Source organism: Hyla sarda, chromosome 8 (genome assembly GCF_029499605.1).
Source record: "Hyla sarda isolate aHylSar1 chromosome 8, aHylSar1.hap1, whole genome shotgun sequence".
Classification (NCBI taxonomy): Eukaryota; Metazoa; Chordata; class Amphibia; order Anura; family Hylidae; genus Hyla; species Hyla sarda.
In genome coordinates, this window is record NC_079196.1 from 114,690,441 (window position 1) to 114,708,725 (window position 18,285).

At 43.4% G+C, this 18,285-nt stretch overlaps 11 pseudogenes; all 11 read left to right on the forward strand.

The window, feature by feature from the left end:
* The first annotated feature begins 420 nt into the window (after nucleotides 1-420).
* On the forward strand, nucleotides 421-684 carry LOC130286618 (U2 spliceosomal RNA; annotated as a pseudogene).
* A 1,476-nt stretch (nucleotides 685-2,160) lies between these two features.
* On the forward strand, nucleotides 2,161-2,425 carry LOC130288011 (U2 spliceosomal RNA; annotated as a pseudogene).
* Nucleotides 2,426-3,901: 1,476 nt separating this feature from the next.
* Nucleotides 3,902-4,165, forward strand: LOC130286619 (U2 spliceosomal RNA; annotated as a pseudogene).
* A 1,473-nt stretch (nucleotides 4,166-5,638) lies between these two features.
* On the forward strand, nucleotides 5,639-5,902 carry LOC130286621 (U2 spliceosomal RNA; annotated as a pseudogene).
* A 1,480-nt stretch (nucleotides 5,903-7,382) lies between these two features.
* LOC130286622 (U2 spliceosomal RNA) lies at nucleotides 7,383-7,646 on the forward strand (annotated as a pseudogene).
* A 1,477-nt stretch (nucleotides 7,647-9,123) lies between these two features.
* LOC130286446 (U2 spliceosomal RNA) lies at nucleotides 9,124-9,388 on the forward strand (annotated as a pseudogene).
* A 1,474-nt stretch (nucleotides 9,389-10,862) lies between these two features.
* Nucleotides 10,863-11,126, forward strand: LOC130287628 (U2 spliceosomal RNA; annotated as a pseudogene).
* A 1,479-nt stretch (nucleotides 11,127-12,605) lies between these two features.
* LOC130287686 (U2 spliceosomal RNA) lies at nucleotides 12,606-12,869 on the forward strand (annotated as a pseudogene).
* A 1,467-nt stretch (nucleotides 12,870-14,336) lies between these two features.
* Nucleotides 14,337-14,600, forward strand: LOC130286623 (U2 spliceosomal RNA; annotated as a pseudogene).
* A 1,467-nt stretch (nucleotides 14,601-16,067) lies between these two features.
* On the forward strand, nucleotides 16,068-16,331 carry LOC130286355 (U2 spliceosomal RNA; annotated as a pseudogene).
* A 1,482-nt stretch (nucleotides 16,332-17,813) lies between these two features.
* Nucleotides 17,814-18,077, forward strand: LOC130287687 (U2 spliceosomal RNA; annotated as a pseudogene).
* Nucleotides 18,078-18,285: the final 208 nt, after the last annotated feature.

Consider the following 18,285-nt stretch of genomic DNA (forward strand, 5'->3'; position numbering starts at 1 on the left):
CTGTTAATTTTCAGTTTATCGTTACAGTTGGTGTTATTCCATGTCGGAAGGGACGCAGCTACAGCCAGTGGGGTAACTAGAGACAGGCAGGCAGCTATGTGCAACAAAGGTAGGCGTGTTGTTTTCATATGCAGATCTGAAATATTGTCTTATATGCAAGAGGAGGAGTGATGGGGGTTCAGGCAAAAGCCAGGCTATGGATTGCATTGCTAAATGCTCCATCAGAGTGCAATGGTCGCCTGTCCTTTTTTTAAGTGATGATGTGGGTTTAGCCTGTGCTGTATGTATGTATGGGTGGCTGACTGCCACCCACCCAGAAAGTGTATGGGAGGCTGGTTGGCTGCCAGCCTTCCTTCCATTCCTATGAGTAATGTGAGTGCTCATGAAGGGGACATGGTTGGGTCCACCCCTTTCCCGGTTATCCCCTCTAGGCCTTTTGGCTTAGATCAAGTGTAAAAAAAGAAAGGATCTTGCGACAGATCGCATCCTGAGGCACGTTTTTTTTTGTGTGAATACTTGCACTTGGGTGACTTGTGAGCACATACTGATACATACGTTCCCTATCTGGGGACCATAAATTAAATGGATTTTTGAGAAAGGGAGCTGATTTGGAAGCTTGCTTCTGTCGCCCTATGCATTGACCCGATGTGGCAGTATCTTCGGGTAGTGAACAGTGCACCACCCCATTCCAGTGTTAAACAAGAAAGATTCTCATTTAATCCTCCGTGGGTGAGAATTTGAGTTTGAGAATTGGAGACCAAAATGATGAGTTGCACTGACTGGTTTATGAACGTCTATTCATTTAGCGTTTTAATGACCATGTTTGCACACTGATTGGTGTAAAAAAATAAAATAAAACTAAATAATAATAATCTAGCACACCTGTGCAGGTTTGACATGACATGACAGGTAGCTGTCTTGTGGGTGGTGCTGAATCCTGTTAAATGACATGAGGGTCTCATGCCTATACACAAGGGTGTGTCATTGCTGTTGCTTGACCATGCATTGGTTTCTGTGGTCAGTGAATGATAAAAACAAAATTTACCATCCATTGATGGATGGGAAATCCGCCATGAGGCATTTGTTTTTAGAAACTGCTGCTCACAACCAATGTTGCAATGGAGTGTCTCCATCTGCTGGTGGTATTGGAAAGGCATTAGTGCTATGACAGGGTCTGAAGAAGAAGAAGAAGAAGAAGAAGAAGAAGACGGAAAAAAATATATATAAAAAGAAAAAGAGAGAGAGAGAGAGAGACTGACTTAGTGAGCGAGTGAGTGAGAGAGTGAGAGTGAGTGAGAGTGAATGAGTGAGTGATTGAGTGAGTGAGTGAGTGAGTGAGTGAGAACAAATGAGTTAAAGCAAGTGAGTGAGAGAGATCGAATGAATGAAAGTCTGAATGACAGAAAGAAAAAAGGATGAAGAAAGAAGCATGAAGAAAAAAAAATGTATATGGAGTTGCTGACATGAGTGCAATCTACAAAGCCGTTGAGGCTGATCCTCATGGGAGGATTATTGCACCAGGACCCTTAGCACTTTTAAAATGCCATTCAATGCCACGGGCTAGATGTAAACTGCAGATGACCATGTTGTGGTAGTTACCATGGATACCCAAGTGATGTGTGAGCTAACACATAGGCCCAACAGATTCCAAGAAGGCCAGAATCACCAGCGGCACCACCATCGATTGTCAGGTCACCCGGATTCAGCAAATACCAGAGTCCAAAATGATGCAGGTTTATACTGTTAATTTTCAGTTTATCGTTACAGTTGGTGTTATTCCATGTCGGAAGGGACGCAGCTACAGCCAGTGGGGTAACTAGAGACAGGCAGGCAGCTATGTGCAACAAAGGTAGGCGTGTTGTTTTCATATGCAGATCTGAAATATTGTCTTATATGCAAGAGGAGGAGTGATGGGGGTTCAGGCAAAAGCCAGGCTATGGATTGCATTGCTAAATGCTCCATCAGAGTGCAATGGTCGCCTGTCCTTTTTTTAAGTGATGATGTGGGTTTAGCCTGTGCTGTATGTATGTATGGGTGGCTGACTGCCACCCACCCAGGAAGTGTATGGGAGGCTGGTTGGCTGCCAGCCTTCCTTCCATTCCTATGAGTAATGTGAGTGCTCATGAAGGGGACATGGTTGGGTCCACCCCTTTCCCGGTTATCCCCTCTAGGCCTTTTGGCTTAGATCAAGTGTAAAAAAAGAAAGGATCTTGCGACAGATCGCATCCTGAGGCACGTTTTTTTTTTGTGTGAATACTTGCACTTGGGTGACTTGTGAGCACATACTGATACATACGTTCCCTATCTGGGGACCATAAATTAAATGGATTTTTGAGAAAGGGAGCTGATTTGGAAGCTTGCTTCTGTCGCCCTATGCATTGACCCGATGTGGCAGTATCTTCGGGTAGTGAACAGTGCACCACCCCATTCCAGTGTTAAACAAGAAAGATTCTCATTTAATCCTCCGTGGGTGAGAATTTGAGTTTGAGAATTGGAGACCAAAATGATGAGTTGCACTGACTGGTTTATGAACGTCTATTCATTTAGCGTTTTAATGACCATGTTTGCACACTGATTGGTGTAAAAAAATAAAATAAAACTAAATAATAATAATCTAGCACACCTGTGCAGGTTTGACATGACATGACAGGTAGCTGTCTTGTGGGTGGTGCTGAATCCTGTTAAATGACATGAGGGTCTCATGCCTATACACAAGGGTGTGTCATTGCTGTTGCTTGACCATGCATTGGTTTCTGTGGTCAGTGAATGATAAAAACAAAATTTACCATCCATTGATGGATGGGAAATCCGCCATGAGGCATTTGTTTTTAGAAACTGCTGCTCACAACCAATGTTGCAATGGAGTGTCTCCATCTGCTGGTGGTATTGGAAAGGCATTAGTGCTATGACAGGGTCTGAAGAAGAAGAAGAAGAAGAAGAAGAAGAAGAAGAAGACGGAAAAAAATATATATAAAAAGAAAAAGAGAGAGAGAGAGAGACTGACTTAGTGAGCGAGTGAGAGAGTGAGAGTGAGTGAGAGTGAATGAGTGAGTGATTGAGTGAGTGAGTGAGTGAGTGAGTGAGAACAAATGAGTTAAAGCAAGTGAGTGAGAGAGATCGAATGAATGAAAGTCTGAATGACAGAAAGAAAAAAGGATGAAGAAAGAAGCATGAAGAAAAAAAAATGTATATGGAGTTGCTGACATGAGTGCAATCTACAAAGCCGTTGAGGCTGATCCTCATGGGAGGATTATTGCACCAGGACCCTTAGCACTTTTAAAATGCCATTCAATGCCACGGGCTAGATGTAAACTGCAGATGACCATGTTGTGGTAGTTACCATGGATACCCAAGTGATGTGTGAGCTAACACATAGGCCCAACAGATTCCAAGAAGGCCAGAATCACCAGCGGCACCACCATCGATTGTCAGGTCACCCGGATTCAGCAAATACCAGAGTCCAAAATGATGCAGGTTTATACTGTTAATTTTCAGTTTATCGTTACAGTTGGTGTTATTCCATGTCGGAAGGGACGCAGCTACAGCCAGTGGGGTAACTAGAGACAGGCAGGCAGCTATGTGCAACAAAGGTAGGCGTGTTGTTTTCATATGCAGATCTGAAATATTGTCTTATATGCAAGAGGAGGAGTGATGGGGGTTCAGGCAAAAGCCAGGCTATGGATTGCATTGCTAAATGCTCCATCAGAGTGCAATGGTCGCCTGTCCTTTTTTTAAGTGATGATGTGGGTTTAGCCTGTGCTGTATGTATGTATGGGTGGCTGACTGCCACCCACCCAGAAAGTGTATGGGAGGCTGGTTGGCTGCCAGCCTTCCTTCCATTCCTATGAGTAATGTGAGTGCTCATGAAGGGGACATGGTTGGGTCCACCCCTTTCCCGGTTATCCCCTCTAGGCCTTTTGGCTTAGATCAAGTGTAAAAAAAGAAAGGATCTTGCGACAGATCGCATCCTGAGGCACGTTTTTTTTTGTGTGAATACTTGCACTTGGGTGACTTGTGAGCACATACTGATACATACGTTCCCTATCTGGGGACCATAAATTAAATGGATTTTTGAGAAAGGGAGCTGATTTGGAAGCTTGCTTCTGTCGCCCTATGCATTGACCCGATGTGGCAGTATCTTCGGGTAGTGAACAGTGCACCACCCCATTCCAGTGTTAAACAAGAAAGATTCTCATTTAATCCTCCGTGGGTGAGAATTTGAGTTTGAGAATTGGAGACCAAAATGATGAGTTGCACTGACTGGTTTATGAACGTCTATTCATTTAGCGTTTTAATGACCATGTTTGCACACTGATTGGTGTAAAAAAATAAAATAAAACTAAATAATAATAATCTAGCACACCTGTGCAGGTTTGACATGACATGACAGGTAGCTGTCTTGTGGGTGGTGCTGAATCCTGTTAAATGACATGAGGGTCTCATGCCTATACACAAGGGTGTGTCATTGCTGTTGCTTGACCATGCATTGGTTTCTGTGGTCAGTGAATGATAAAAACAAAATTTACCATCCATTGATGGATGGGAAATCCGCCATGAGGCATTTGTTTTTAGAAACTGCTGCTCACAACCAATGTTGCAATGGAGTGTCTCCATCTGCTGGTGGTATTGGAAAGGCATTAGTGCTATGACAGGGTCTGAAGAAGAAGAAGAAGAAGAAGAAGAAGACGGAAAAAAATATATATAAAAAGAAAAAGAGAGAGAGAGAGAGAGACTGACTTAGTGAGCGAGTGAGTGAGAGAGTGAGAGTGAGTGAGAGTGAATGAGTGAGTGAGTGATTGAGTGAGTGAGTGAGTGAGTGAGAACAAATGAGTTAAAGCAAGTGAGTGAGAGAGATCGAATGAATGAAAGTCTGAATGACAGAAAGAAAAAAGGATGAAGAAAGAAGCATGAAGAAAAAAAAATGTATATGGAGTTGCTGACATGAGTGCAATCTACAAAGCCGTTGAGGCTGATCCTCATGGGAGGATTATTGCACCAGGACCCTTAGCACTTTTAAAATGCCATTCAATGCCACGGGCTAGATGTAAACTGCAGATGACCATGTTGTGGTAGTTACCATGGATACCCAAGTGATGTGTGAGCTAACACATAGGCCCAACAGATTCCAAGAAGGCCAGAATCACCAGCGGCACCACCATCGATTGTCAGGTCACCCGGATTCAGCAAATACCAGAGTCCAAAATGATGCAGGTTTATACTGTTAATTTTCAGTTTATCGTTACAGTTGGTGTTATTCCATGTCGGAAGGGACGCAGCTACAGCCAGTGGGGTAACTAGAGACAGGCAGGCAGCTATGTGCAACAAAGGTAGGCGTGTTGTTTTCATATGCAGATCTGAAATATTGTCTTATATGCAAGAGGAGGAGTGATGGGGGTTCAGGCAAAAGCCAGGCTATGGATTGCATTGCTAAATGCTCCATCAGAGTGCAATGGTCGCCTGTCCTTTTTTTAAGTGATGATGTGGGTTTAGCCTGTGCTGTATGTATGTATGGGTGGCTGACTGCCACCCACCCAGAAAGTGTATGGGAGGCTGGTTGGCTGCCAGCCTTCCTTCCATTCCTATGAGTAATGTGAGTGCTCATGAAGGGGACATGGTTGGGTCCACCCCTTTCCCGGTTATCCCCTCTAGGCCTTTTGGCTTAGATCAAGTGTAAAAAAAGAAAGGATCTTGCGACAGATCGCATCCTGAGGCACGTTTTTTTTTGTGTGAATACTTGCACTTGGGTGACTTGTGAGCACATACTGATACATACGTTCCCTATCTGGGGACCATAAATTAAATGGATTTTTGAGAAAGGGAGCTGATTTGGAAGCTTGCTTCTGTCGCCCTATGCATTGACCCGATGTGGCAGTATCTTCGGGTAGTGAACAGTGCACCACCCCATTCCAGTGTTAAACAAGAAAGATTCTCATTTAATCCTCCGTGGGTGAGAATTTGAGTTTGAGAATTGGAGACCAAAATGATGAGTTGCACTGACTGGTTTATGAACGTCTATTCATTTAGCGTTTTAATGACCATGTTTGCACACTGATTGGTGTAAAAAAATAAAATAAAACTAAATAATAATAATCTAGCACACCTGTGCAGGTTTGACATGACATGACAGGTAGCTGTCTTGTGGGTGGTGCTGAATCCTGTTAAATGACATGAGGGTCTCATGCCTATACACAAGGGTGTGTCATTGCTGTTGCTTGACCATGCATTGGTTTCTGTGGTCAGTGAATGATAAAAACAAAATTTACCATCCATTGATGGATGGGAAATCCGCCATGAGGCATTTGTTTTTAGAAACTGCTGCTCACAACCAATGTTGCAATGGAGTGTCTCCATCTGCTGGTGGTATTGGAAAGGCATTAGTGCTATGACAGGGTCTGAAGAAGAAGAAGAAGAAGAAGAAGAAGAAGACGGAAAAAAATATATATAAAAAGAAAAAGAGAGAGAGAGAGAGAGACTGACTTAGTGAGCGAGTGAGTGAGAGAGTGAGAGTGAGTGAGAGTGAATGAGTGAGTGAGTGATTGAGTGAGTGAGTGAGTGAGTGAGTGAGAACAAATGAGTTAAAGCAAGTGAGTGAGAGAGATCGAATGAATGAAAGTCTGAATGACAGAAAGAAAAAAGGATGAAGAAAGAAGCATGAAGAAAAAAAAATGTATATGGAGTTGCTGACATGAGTGCAATCTACAAAGCCGTTGAGGCTGATCCTCATGGGAGGATTATTGCACCAGGACCCTTAGCACTTTTAAAATGCCATTCAATGCCACGGGCTAGATGTAAACTGCAGATGACCATGTTGTGGTAGTTACCATGGATACCCAAGTGATGTGTGAGCTAACACATAGGCCCAACAGATTCCAAGAAGGCCAGAATCACCAGCGGCACCACCATCGATTGTCAGGTCACCCGGATTCAGCAAATACCAGAGTCCAAAATGATGCAGGTTTATACTGTTAATTTTCAGTTTATCGTTACAGTTGGTGTTATTCCATGTCGGAAGGGACGCAGCTACAGCCAGTGGGGTAACTAGAGACAGGCAGGCAGCTATGTGCAACAAAGGTAGGCGTGTTGTTTTCATATGCAGATCTGAAATATTGTCTTATATGCAAGAGGAGGAGTGATGGGGGTTCAGGCAAAAGCCAGGCTATGGATTGCATTGCTAAATGCTCCATCAGAGTGCAATGGTCGCCTGTCCTTTTTTTAAGTGATGATGTGGGTTTAGCCTGTGCTGTATGTATGTATGGGTGGCTGACTGCCACCCACCCAGAAAGTGTATGGGAGGCTGGTTGGCTGCCAGCCTTCCTTCCATTCCTATGAGTAATGTGAGTGCTCATGAAGGGGACATGGTTGGGTCCACCCCTTTCCCGGTTATCCCCTCTAGGCCTTTTGGCTTAGATCAAGTGTAAAAAAAGAAAGGATCTTGCGACAGATCGCATCCTGAGGCACGTTTTTTTTTGTGTGAATACTTGCACTTGGGTGACTTGTGAGCACATACTGATACATACGTTCCCTATCTGGGGACCATAAATTAAATGGATTTTTGAGAAAGGGAGCTGATTTGGAAGCTTGCTTCTGTCGCCCTATGCATTGACCCGATGTGGCAGTATCTTCGGGTAGTGAACAGTGCACCACCCCATTCCAGTGTTAAACAAGAAAGATTCTCATTTAATCCTCCGTGGGTGAGAATTTGAGTTTGAGAATTGGAGACCAAAATGATGAGTTGCACTGACTGGTTTATGAACGTCTATTCATTTAGCGTTTTAATGACCATGTTTGCACACTGATTGGTGTAAAAAAATAAAATAAAACTAAATAATAATAATCTAGCACACCTGTGCAGGTTTGACATGACATGACAGGTAGCTGTCTTGTGGGTGGTGCTGAATCCTGTTAAATGACATGAGGGTCTCATGCCTATACACAAGGGTGTGTCATTGCTGTTGCTTGACCATGCATTGGTTTCTGTGGTCAGTGAATGATAAAAACAAAATTTACCATCCATTGATGGATGGGAAATCCGCCATGAGGCATTTGTTTTTAGAAACTGCTGCTCACAACCAATGTTGCAATGGAGTGTCTCCATCTGCTGGTGGTATTGGAAAGGCATTAGTGCTATGACAGGGTCTGAAGAAGAAGAAGAAGAAGAAGAAGAAGACGGAAAAAAATATATATAAAAAGAAAAAGAGAGAGAGAGAGAGAGACTGACTTAGTGAGCGAGTGAGTGAGAGAGTGAGAGTGAGTGAGAGTGAATGAGTGAGTGAGTGATTGAGTGAGTGAGTGAGTGAGTGAGTGAGAACAAATGAGTTAAAGCAAGTGAGTGAGAGAGATCGAATGAATGAAAGTCTGAATGACAGAAAGAAAAAAGGATGAAGAAAGAAGCATGAAGAAAAAAAAATGTATATGGAGTTGCTGACATGAGGGCAATCTACAAAGCCGTTGAGGCTGATCCTCATGGGAGGATTATTGCACCAGGACCCTTAGCACTTTTAAAATGCCATTCAATGCCACGGGCTAGATGTAAACTGCAGATGACCATGTTGTGGTAGTTACCATGGATACCCAAGTGATGTGTGAGCTAACACATAGGCCCAACAGATTCCAAGAAGGCCAGAATCACCAGCGGCACCACCATCGATTGTCAGGTCACCCGGATTCAGCAAATACCAGAGTCCAAAATGATGCAGGTTTATACTGTTAATTTTCAGTTTATCGTTACAGTTGGTGTTATTCCATGTCGGAAGGGACGCAGCTACAGCCAGTGGGGTAACTAAAGACAGGCAGGCAGCTATGTGCAACAAAGGTAGGCGTGTTGTTTTCATATGCAGATCTGAAATATTGTCTTATATGCAAGAGGAGGAGTGATGGGGGTTCAGGCAAAAGCCAGGCTATGGATTGCATTGCTAAATGCTCCATCAGAGTGCAATGGTCGCCTGTCCTTTTTTTAAGTGATGATGTGGGTTTAGCCTGTGCTGTATGTATGTATGGGTGGCTGACTGCCACCCACCCAGAAAGTGTATGGGAGGCTGGTTGGCTGCCAGCCTTCCTTCCATTCCTATGAGTAATGTGAGTGCTCATGAAGGGGACATGGTTGGGTCCACCCCTTTCCCGGTTATCCCCTCTAGGCCTTTTGGCTTAGATCAAGTGTAAAAAAAGAAAGGATCTTGCGACAGATCGCATCCTGAGGCACGTTTTTTTTTTGTGTGAATACTTGCACTTGGGTGACTTGTGAGCACATACTGATACATACGTTCCCTATCTGGGGACAATAAATTAAATGGATTTTTGAGAAAGGGAGCTGATTTGGAAGCTTGCTTCTGTCGCCCTATGCATTGACCCGATGTGGCAGTATCTTCGGGTAGTGAACAGTGCACCACCCCATTCCAGTGTTAAACAAGAAAGATTCTCATTTAATCCTCCGTGGGTGAGAATTTGAGTTTGAGAATTGGAGACCAAAATGATGAGTTGCACTGACTGGTTTATGAACGTCTATTCATTTAGCGTTTTAATGACCATGTTTGCACACTGATTGGTGTTAAAAAAATAAAATAAAACTAAATAATAATAATCTAGCACACCTGTGCAGGTTTGACATGACATGACAGGTAGCTGTCTTGTGGGTGGTGCTGAATCCTGTTAAATGACATGAGGGTCTCATGCCTATACACAAGGGTGTGTCATTGCTGTTGCTTGACCATGCATTGGTTTCTGTGGTCAGTGAATGATAAAAACAAAATTTACCATCCATTGATGGATGGGAAATCCGCCATGAGGCATTTGTTTTTAGAAACTGCTGCTCACAACCAATGTTGCAATGGAGTGTCTCCATCTGCTGGTGGTATTGGAAAGGCATTAGTGCTATGACAGGGTCTGAAGAAGAAGAAGAAGAAGAAGAAGAAGACGGAAAAAAATATATATAAAAAGAAAAAGAGAGAGAGAGAGAGAGACTGACTTAGTGAGCGAGTGAGTGAGAGAGTGAGAGTGAGTGAGAGTGAATGAGTGAGTGAGTGATTGAGTGAGTGAGTGAGTGAGTGAGAACAAATGAGTTAAAGCAAGTGAGTGAGAGAGATCGAATGAATGAAAGTCTGAATGACAGAAAGAAAAAAGGATGAAGAAAGAAGCATGAAGAAAAAAAAATGTATATGGAGTTGCTGACATGAGTGCAATCTACAAAGCCGTTGAGGCTGATCCTCATGGGAGGATTATTGCACCAGGACCCTTAGCACTTTTAAAATGCCATTCAATGCCACGGGCTAGATGTAAACTGCAGATGACCATGTTGTGGTAGTTACCATGGATACCCAAGTGATGTGTGAGCTAACACATAGGCCCAACAGATTCCAAGAAGGCCAGAATCACCAGCGGCACCACCATCGATTGTCAGGTCACCCGGATTCAGCAAATACCAGAGTCCAAAATGATGCAGGTTTATACTGTTAATTTTCAGTTTATCGTTACAGTTGGTGTTATTCCATGTCGGAAGGGACGCAGCTACAGCCAGTGGGGTAACTAGAGACAGGCAGGCAGCTATGTGCAACAAAGGTAGGCGTGTTGTTTTCATATGCAGATCTGAAATATTGTCTTATATGCAAGAGGAGGAGTGATGGGGGTTCAGGCAAAAGCCAGGCTATGGATTGCATTGCTAAATGCTCCATCAGAGTGCAATGGTCGCCTGTCCTTTTTTTAAGTGATGATGTGGGTTTAGCCTGTGCTGTATGTATGTATGGGTGGCTGACTGCCACCCACCCAGAAAGTGTATGGGAGGCTGGTTGGCTGCCAGCCTTCCTTCCATTCCTATGAGTAATGTGAGTGCTCATGAAGGGGACATGGTTGGGTCCACCCCTTTCCCGGTTATCCCCTCTAGGCCTTTTGGCTTAGATCAAGTGTAAAAAAAGAAAGGATCTTGCGACAGATCGCATCCTGAGGCACGTTTTTTTTTGTGTGAATAATTGCACTTGGGTGACTTGTGAGCACATACTGATACATACGTTCCCTATCTGGGGACCATAAATTAAATGGATTTTTGAGAAAGGGAGCTGATTTGGAAGCTTGCTTCTGTCGCCCTATGCATTGACCCGATGTGGCAGTATCTTCGGGTAGTGAACAGTGCACCACCCCATTCCAGTGTTAAACAAGAAAGATTCTCATTTAATCCTCCGTGGGTGAGAATTTGAGTTTGAGAATTGGAGACCAAAATGATGAGTTGCACTGACTGGTTTATGAACGTCTATTCATTTAGCGTTTTAATGACCATGTTTGCACACTGATTGGTGTAAAAAAATAAAATAAAACTAAATAATAATAATCTAGCACACCTGTGCAGGTTTGACATGACATGACAGGTAGCTGTCTTGTGGGTGGTGCTGAATCCTGTTAAATGACATGAGGGTCTCATGCCTATACACAAGGGTGTGTCATTGCTGTTGCTTGACCATGCATTGGTTTCTGTGGTCAGTGAATGATAAAAACAAAATTTACCATCCATTGATGGATGGGAAATCCGCCATGAGGCATTTGTTTTTAGAAACTGCTGCTCACAACCAATGTTGCAATGGAGTGTCTCCATCTGCTGGTGGTATTGGAAAGGCATTAGTGCTATGACAGGGTCTGAAGAAGAAGAAGAAGAAGAAGAAGAAGACGGAAAAAAATATATACAAAAAGAAAAAGAGAGAGAGAGAGAGAGAGACTGACTTAGTGAGCGAGTGAGTGAGAGAGTGAGAGTGAGTGAGAGTGAATGAGTGAGTGAGTGATTGAGTGAGTGAGTGAGTGAGTGAGTGAGAACAAATGAGTTAAAGCAAGTGAGTGAGAGAGATCGAATGAATGAAAGTCTGAATGACAGAAAGAAAAAAGGATGAAGAAAGAAGCATGAAGAAAAAAAAATGTATATGGAGTTGCTGACATGAGTGCAATCTACAAAGCCGTTGAGGCTGATCCTCATGGGAGGATTATTGCACCAGGACCCTTAGCACTTTTAAAATGCCATTCAATGCCACGGGCTAGATGTAAACTGCAGATGACCATGTTGTGGTAGTTACCATGGATACCCAAGTGATGTGTGAGCTAACACATAGGCCCAACAGATTCCAAGAAGGCCAGAATCACCAGCGGCACCACCATCGATTGTCAGGTCACCCGGATTCAGCAAATACCAGAGTCCAAAATGATGCAGGTTTATACTGTTAATTTTCAGTTTATCGTTACAGTTGGTGTTATTCCATGTCGGAAGGGACGCAGCTACAGCCAGTGGGGTAACTAGAGACAGGCAGGCAGCTATGTGCAACAAAGGTAGGCGTGTTGTTTTCATATGCAGATCTGAAATATTGTCTTATATGCAAGAGGAGGAGTGATGGTGGTTCAGGCAAAAGCCAGGCTATGGATTGCATTGCTAAATGCTCCATCAGAGTGCAATGGTCGCCTGTCCTTTTTTTAAGTGATGATGTGGGTTTAGCCTGTGCTGTATGTATGTATGGGTGGCTGACTGCCACCCACCCAGAAAGTGTATGGGAGGCTGGTTGGCTGCCAGCCTTCCTTCCATTCCTATGAGTAATGTGAGTGCTCATGAAGGGGACATGGTTGGGTCCACCCCTTTCCCGGTTATCCCCTCTAGGCCTTTTGGCTTAGATCAAGTGTAAAAAAAGAAAGGATCTTGCGACAGATCGCATTCTGAGGCACGTTTTTTTTTGTGTGAATACTTGCACTTGGGTGACTTGTGAGCACATACTGATACATACGTTCCCTATCTGGGGACCATAAATTAAATGGATTTTTGAGAAAGGGAGCTGATTTGGAAGCTTGCTTCTGTCGCCCTATGCATTGACCCGATGTGGCAGTATCTTCGGGTAGTGAACAGTGCACCACCCCATTCCAGTGTTAAACAAGAAAGATTCTCATTTAATCCTCCGTGGGTGAGAATTTGAGTTTGAGAATTGGAGACCAAAATGATGAGTTGCACTGACTGGTTTATGAACGTCTATTCATTTAGCGTTTTAATGACCATGTTTGCACACTGATTGGTGTAAAAAAATAAAATAAAACTAAATAATAATAATCTAGCACACCTGTGCAGGTTTGACATGACATGACAGGTAGCTGTCTTGTGGGTGGTGCTGAATCCTGTTAAATGACATGAGGGTCTCATGCCTATACACAAGGGTGTGTCATTGCTGTTGCTTGACCATGCATTGGTTTCTGTGGTCAGTGAATGATAAAAACAAAATTTACCATCCATTGATGGATGGGAAATCCGCCATGAGGCATTTGTTTTTAGAAACTGCTGCTCACAACCAATGTTGCAATGGAGTGTCTCCATCTGCTGGTGGTATTGGAAAGGCATTAGTGCTATGACAGGGTCTGAAGAAGAAGAAGAAGAAGAAGACGGAAAAAAATATATATAAAAAGAAAAAGAGAGAGAGAGAGAGAGACTGACTTAGTGAGCGAGTGAGTGAGAGAGTGAGAGTGAGTGAGAGTGAATGAGTGAGTGAGTGATTGAGTGAGTGAGTGAGTGAGTGAGAACAAATGAGTTAAAGCAAGTGAGTGAGAGAGATCGAATGAATGAAAGTCTGAATGACAGAAAGAAAAAAGGATGAAGAAAGAAGCATGAAGAAAAAAAAATGTATATGGAGTTGCTGACATGAGTGCAATCTACAAAGCCGTTGAGGCTGATCCTCATGGGAGGATTATTGCACCAGGACCCTTAGCACTTTTAAAATGCCATTCAATGCCACGGGCTAGATGTAAACTGCAGATGACCATGTTGTGGTAGTTACCATGGATACCCAAGTGATGTGTGAGCTAACACATAGGCCCAACAGATTCCAAGAAGGCCAGAATCACCAGCGGCACCACCATCGATTGTCAGGTCACCCGGATTCAGCAAATACCAGAGTCCAAAATGATGCAGGTTTATACTGTTAATTTTCAGTTTATCGTTACAGTTGGTGTTATTCCATGTCGGAAGGGACGCAGCTACAGCCAGTGGGGAAACTAGAGACAGGCAGGCAGCTATGTGCAACAAAGGTAGGCGTGTTGTTTTCATATGCAGATCTGAAATATTGTCTTATATGCAAGAGGAGGAGTGATGGGGGTTCAGGCAAAAGCCAGGCTATGGATTGCATTGCTAAATGCTCCATCAGAGTGCAATGGTCGCCTGTCCTTTTTTTAAGTGATGATGTGGGTTTAGCCTGTGCTGTATGTATGTATGGGTGGCTGACTGCCACCCACCCAGAAAGTGTATGGGAGGCTGGTTGGCTGCCAGCCTTCCTTCCATTCCTATGAGTAATGTGAGTGCTCATGAAGGGGACATGGTTGGGTCCACCCCTTTCCCGGTTATCCCCTCTAGGCCTTTTGGCTTAGATCAAGTGTAAAAAAAGAAAGGATCTTGCGACAGATCGCATCCTGAGGCACGTTTTTTTTTGTGTGAATACTTGCACTTGGGTGACTTGTGAGCACATACTGATACATACGTTCCCTATCTGGGGACCATAAATTAAATGGATTTTTGAGAAAGGGAGCTGATTTGGAAGCTTGCTTCTGTCGCCCTATGCATTGACCCGATGTGGCAGTATCTTCGGGTAGTGAACAGTGCACCACCCCATTCCAGTGTTAAACAAGAAAGATTCTCATTTAATCCTCCGTGGGTGAGAATTTGAGTTTGAGAATTGGAGACCAAAATGATGAGTTGCACTGACTGGTTTATGAACGTCTATTCATTTAGCGTTTTAATGACCATGTTTGCACACTGATTGGTGTAAAAAAATAAAATAAAACTAAATAATAATAATCTAGCACACCTGTGCAGGTTTGACATGACATGACAGGTAGCTGTCTTGTGGGTGGTGCTGAATCCTGTTAAATGACATGAGGGTCTCATGCCTATACACAAGGGTGTGTCATTGCTGTTGCTTGACCATGCATTGGTTTCTGTGGTCAGTGAATGATAAAAACAAAATTTACCATCCATTGATGGATGGGAAATCCGCCATGAGGCATTTGTTTTTAGAAACTGCTGCTCACAACCAATGTTGCAATGGAGTGTCTCCATCTGCTGGTGGTATTGGAAAGGCATTAGTGCTATGACAGGGTCTGAAGAAGAAGAAGAAGAAGAAGACGGAAAAAAATATATATAAAAAGAAAAAGAGAGAGAGAGAGAGAGACTGACTTAGTGAGCGAATGAGTGAGAGAGTGAGAGTGAGTGAGAGTGAATGAGTGAGTGAGTGATTGAGTGAGTGAGTGAGTGAGTGAGAACAAATGAGTTAAAGCAAGTGAGTGAGAGAGATCGAATGAATGAAAGTCTGAATGACAGAAAGAAAAAAGGATGAAGAAAGAAGCATGAAGAAAAAAAAATGTATATGGAGTTGCTGACATGAGTGCAATCTACAAAGCCGTTGAGGCTGATCCTCATGGGAGGATTATTGCACCAGGACCCTTAGCACTTTTAAAATGCCATTCAATGCCACGGGCTAGATGTAAACTGCAGATGACCATGTTGTGGTAGTTACCATGGATACCCAAGTGATGTGTGAGCTAACACATAGGCCCAACAGATTCCAAGAAGGCCAGAATCACCAGCGGCACCACCATCGATTGTCAGGTCACCCGGATTCAGCAAATACCAGAGTCCAAAATGATGCAGGTTTATACTGTTAATTTTCAGTTTATCGTTACAGTTGGTGTTATTCCATGTCGGAAGGGACGCAGCTACAGCCAGTGGGGTAACTAAAGACAGGCAGGCAGCTATGTGCAACAAAGGTAGGCGTGTTGTTTTCATATGCAGATCTGAAATATTGTCTTATATGCAAGAGGAGGAGTGATGGGGGTTCAGGCAAAAGCCAGGCTATGGATTGCATTGCTAAATGCTCCATCAGAGTGCAATGGTCGCCTGTCCTTTTTTTAAGTGATGATGTGGGTTTAGCCTGTGCTGTATGTATGTATGGGTGGCTGACTGCCACCCACCCAGAAAGTGTATGGGAGGCTGGTTGGCTGCCAGCCTTCCTTCCATTCCTATGAGTAATGTGAGTGCTCATGAAGGGGACATGGTTGGGTCCACCCCTTTCCCGGTTATCCCCTCTAGGCCTTTTGGCTTAGATCAAGTGTAAAAAAAGAAAGGATCTTGCGACAGATCGCATCCTGAGGCACGTTTTTTTTTGTGTGAATACTTGCACTTGGGTGACTTGTGAGCACATACTGATACATACGTTCCCTATCTGGGGACAATAAATTAAATGGATTTTTGAGAAAGGGAGCTGATTTGGAAGCTTGCTTCTGTCGCCCTATGCATTGACCCGATGTGGCAGTATCTTCGGGTAGTGAACAGTGCACCACCCCATTCCAGTGTTAAACAAGAAAGATTCTCATTTAATCCTCCGTGGGTGAGAATTTGAGTTTGAGAATTGGAGACCAAAATGATGAGTTGCACTGACTGGTTTATGAACGTCTATTCATTTAGCGTTTTAATGACCATGTTTGCACACTGATTGGTGTAAAAAAATAAAATAAAACTAAATAATAATAATCTAGCACACCTGTGCAGGTTTGACATGACATGACAGGTAGCTGTCTTGTGGGTGGTGCTGAATCCTGTTAAATGACATGAGGGTCTCATGCCTATACACAAGGGTGTGTCATTGCTGTTGCTTGACCATGCATTGGTTTCTGTGGTCAGTGAATGATAAAAACTAAATTTACCATCCATTGATGGATGGGAAATCCGCCATGAGGCATTTGTTTTTAGAAACTGCTGCTCACAACCAATGTTGCAATGGAGTGTCTCCATCTGCTGGTGGTATTGGAAAGGCATTAGTGCTATGACAGGCTCTGAAGAAGAAGAAGAAGAAGAAGAAGAAGAAGACGGAAAAAAATATATATAAAAAGAAAAAGAGAGAGAGAGAGAGAGAGACTGACTTAGTGAGCGAGTGAGTGAGAGAGTGAGAGTGAGTGAGAGTGAATGAGTGAGTGAGTGATTGAGTGAGTGAGTGAGTGAGTGAGTGAGAACAAATGAGTTAAAGCAAGTGAGTGAGAGAGATCGAATGAATGAAAGTCTGAATGACAGAAAGAAAAAAGGATGAAGAAAGAAGCATGAAGAAAAAAAAATGTATATGGAGTTGCTGACATGAGTGCAATCTACAAAGCCGTTGAGGCTGATCCTCATGGGAGGATTATTGCACCAGGACCCTTAGCACTTTTAAAATGCCATTCAATGCCACGGGCTAGATGTAAACTGCAGATGACCATGTTGTGGTAGTTACCATGGATACCCAAGTGATGTGTGAGCTAACACATAGGCCCAACAGATTCCAAGAAGGCCAGAATCACCAGCGGCACCACCATCGATTGTCAGGTCACCCGGATTCAGCAAATACCAGAGTCCAAAATGATGCAGGTTTATACTGTTAATTTTCAGTTTATCGTTACAGTTGGTGTTATTCCATGTCGGAAGGGACGCAGCTACAGCCAGTGGGGTAACTAGAGACAGGCAGGCAGCTATGTGCAACAAAGGTAGGCGTGTTGTTTTCATATGCAGATCTGAAATATTGTCTTATATGCAAGAGGAGGAGTGATGGTGGTTCAGGCAAAAGCCAGGCTATGGATTGCATTGCTAAATGCTCCATCAGAGTGCAATGGTCGCCTGTCCTTTTTTTAAGTGATGATGTGGGTTTAGCCTGTGCTGTATGTATGTATGGGTGGCTGACTGCCACCCACCCAGAAAGTGTATGGGAGGCTGGTTGGCTGCCAGCCTTCCTTCCATTCCTATGAGTAATGTGAGTGCTCATGAAGGGGACATGGTTGGGTCCACCCCTTTCCCGGTTATCCCCTCTAGGCCTTTTGGCTTAGATCAAGTGTAAAAAAAGAAAGGATCTTGCGACAGATCGCATTCTGAGGCACGTTTTTTTTTGTGTGAATACTTGCACTTGGGTGACTTGTGAGCACATACTGATACATACGTTCCCTATCTGGGGACCATAAATTAAATGGATTTTTGAGAAAGGGAGCTGATTTGGAAGCTTGCTTCTGTCGCCCTATGCATTGACCCGATGTGGCAGTATCTTCGGGTAGTGAACAGTGCACCACCCCATTCCAGTGTTAAACAAGAAAGATTCTCATTTAATCCTCCGTGGGTGAGAATTTGAGTTTGAGAATTGGAGACCAAAATGATGAGTTGCACTGACTGGTTTATGAACGTCTATTCATTTAGCGTTTTAATGACCATGTTTGCACACTGATTGGTGTAAAAAAATAAAATAAAACTAAATAATAATAATCTAGCACACCTGTGCAGGT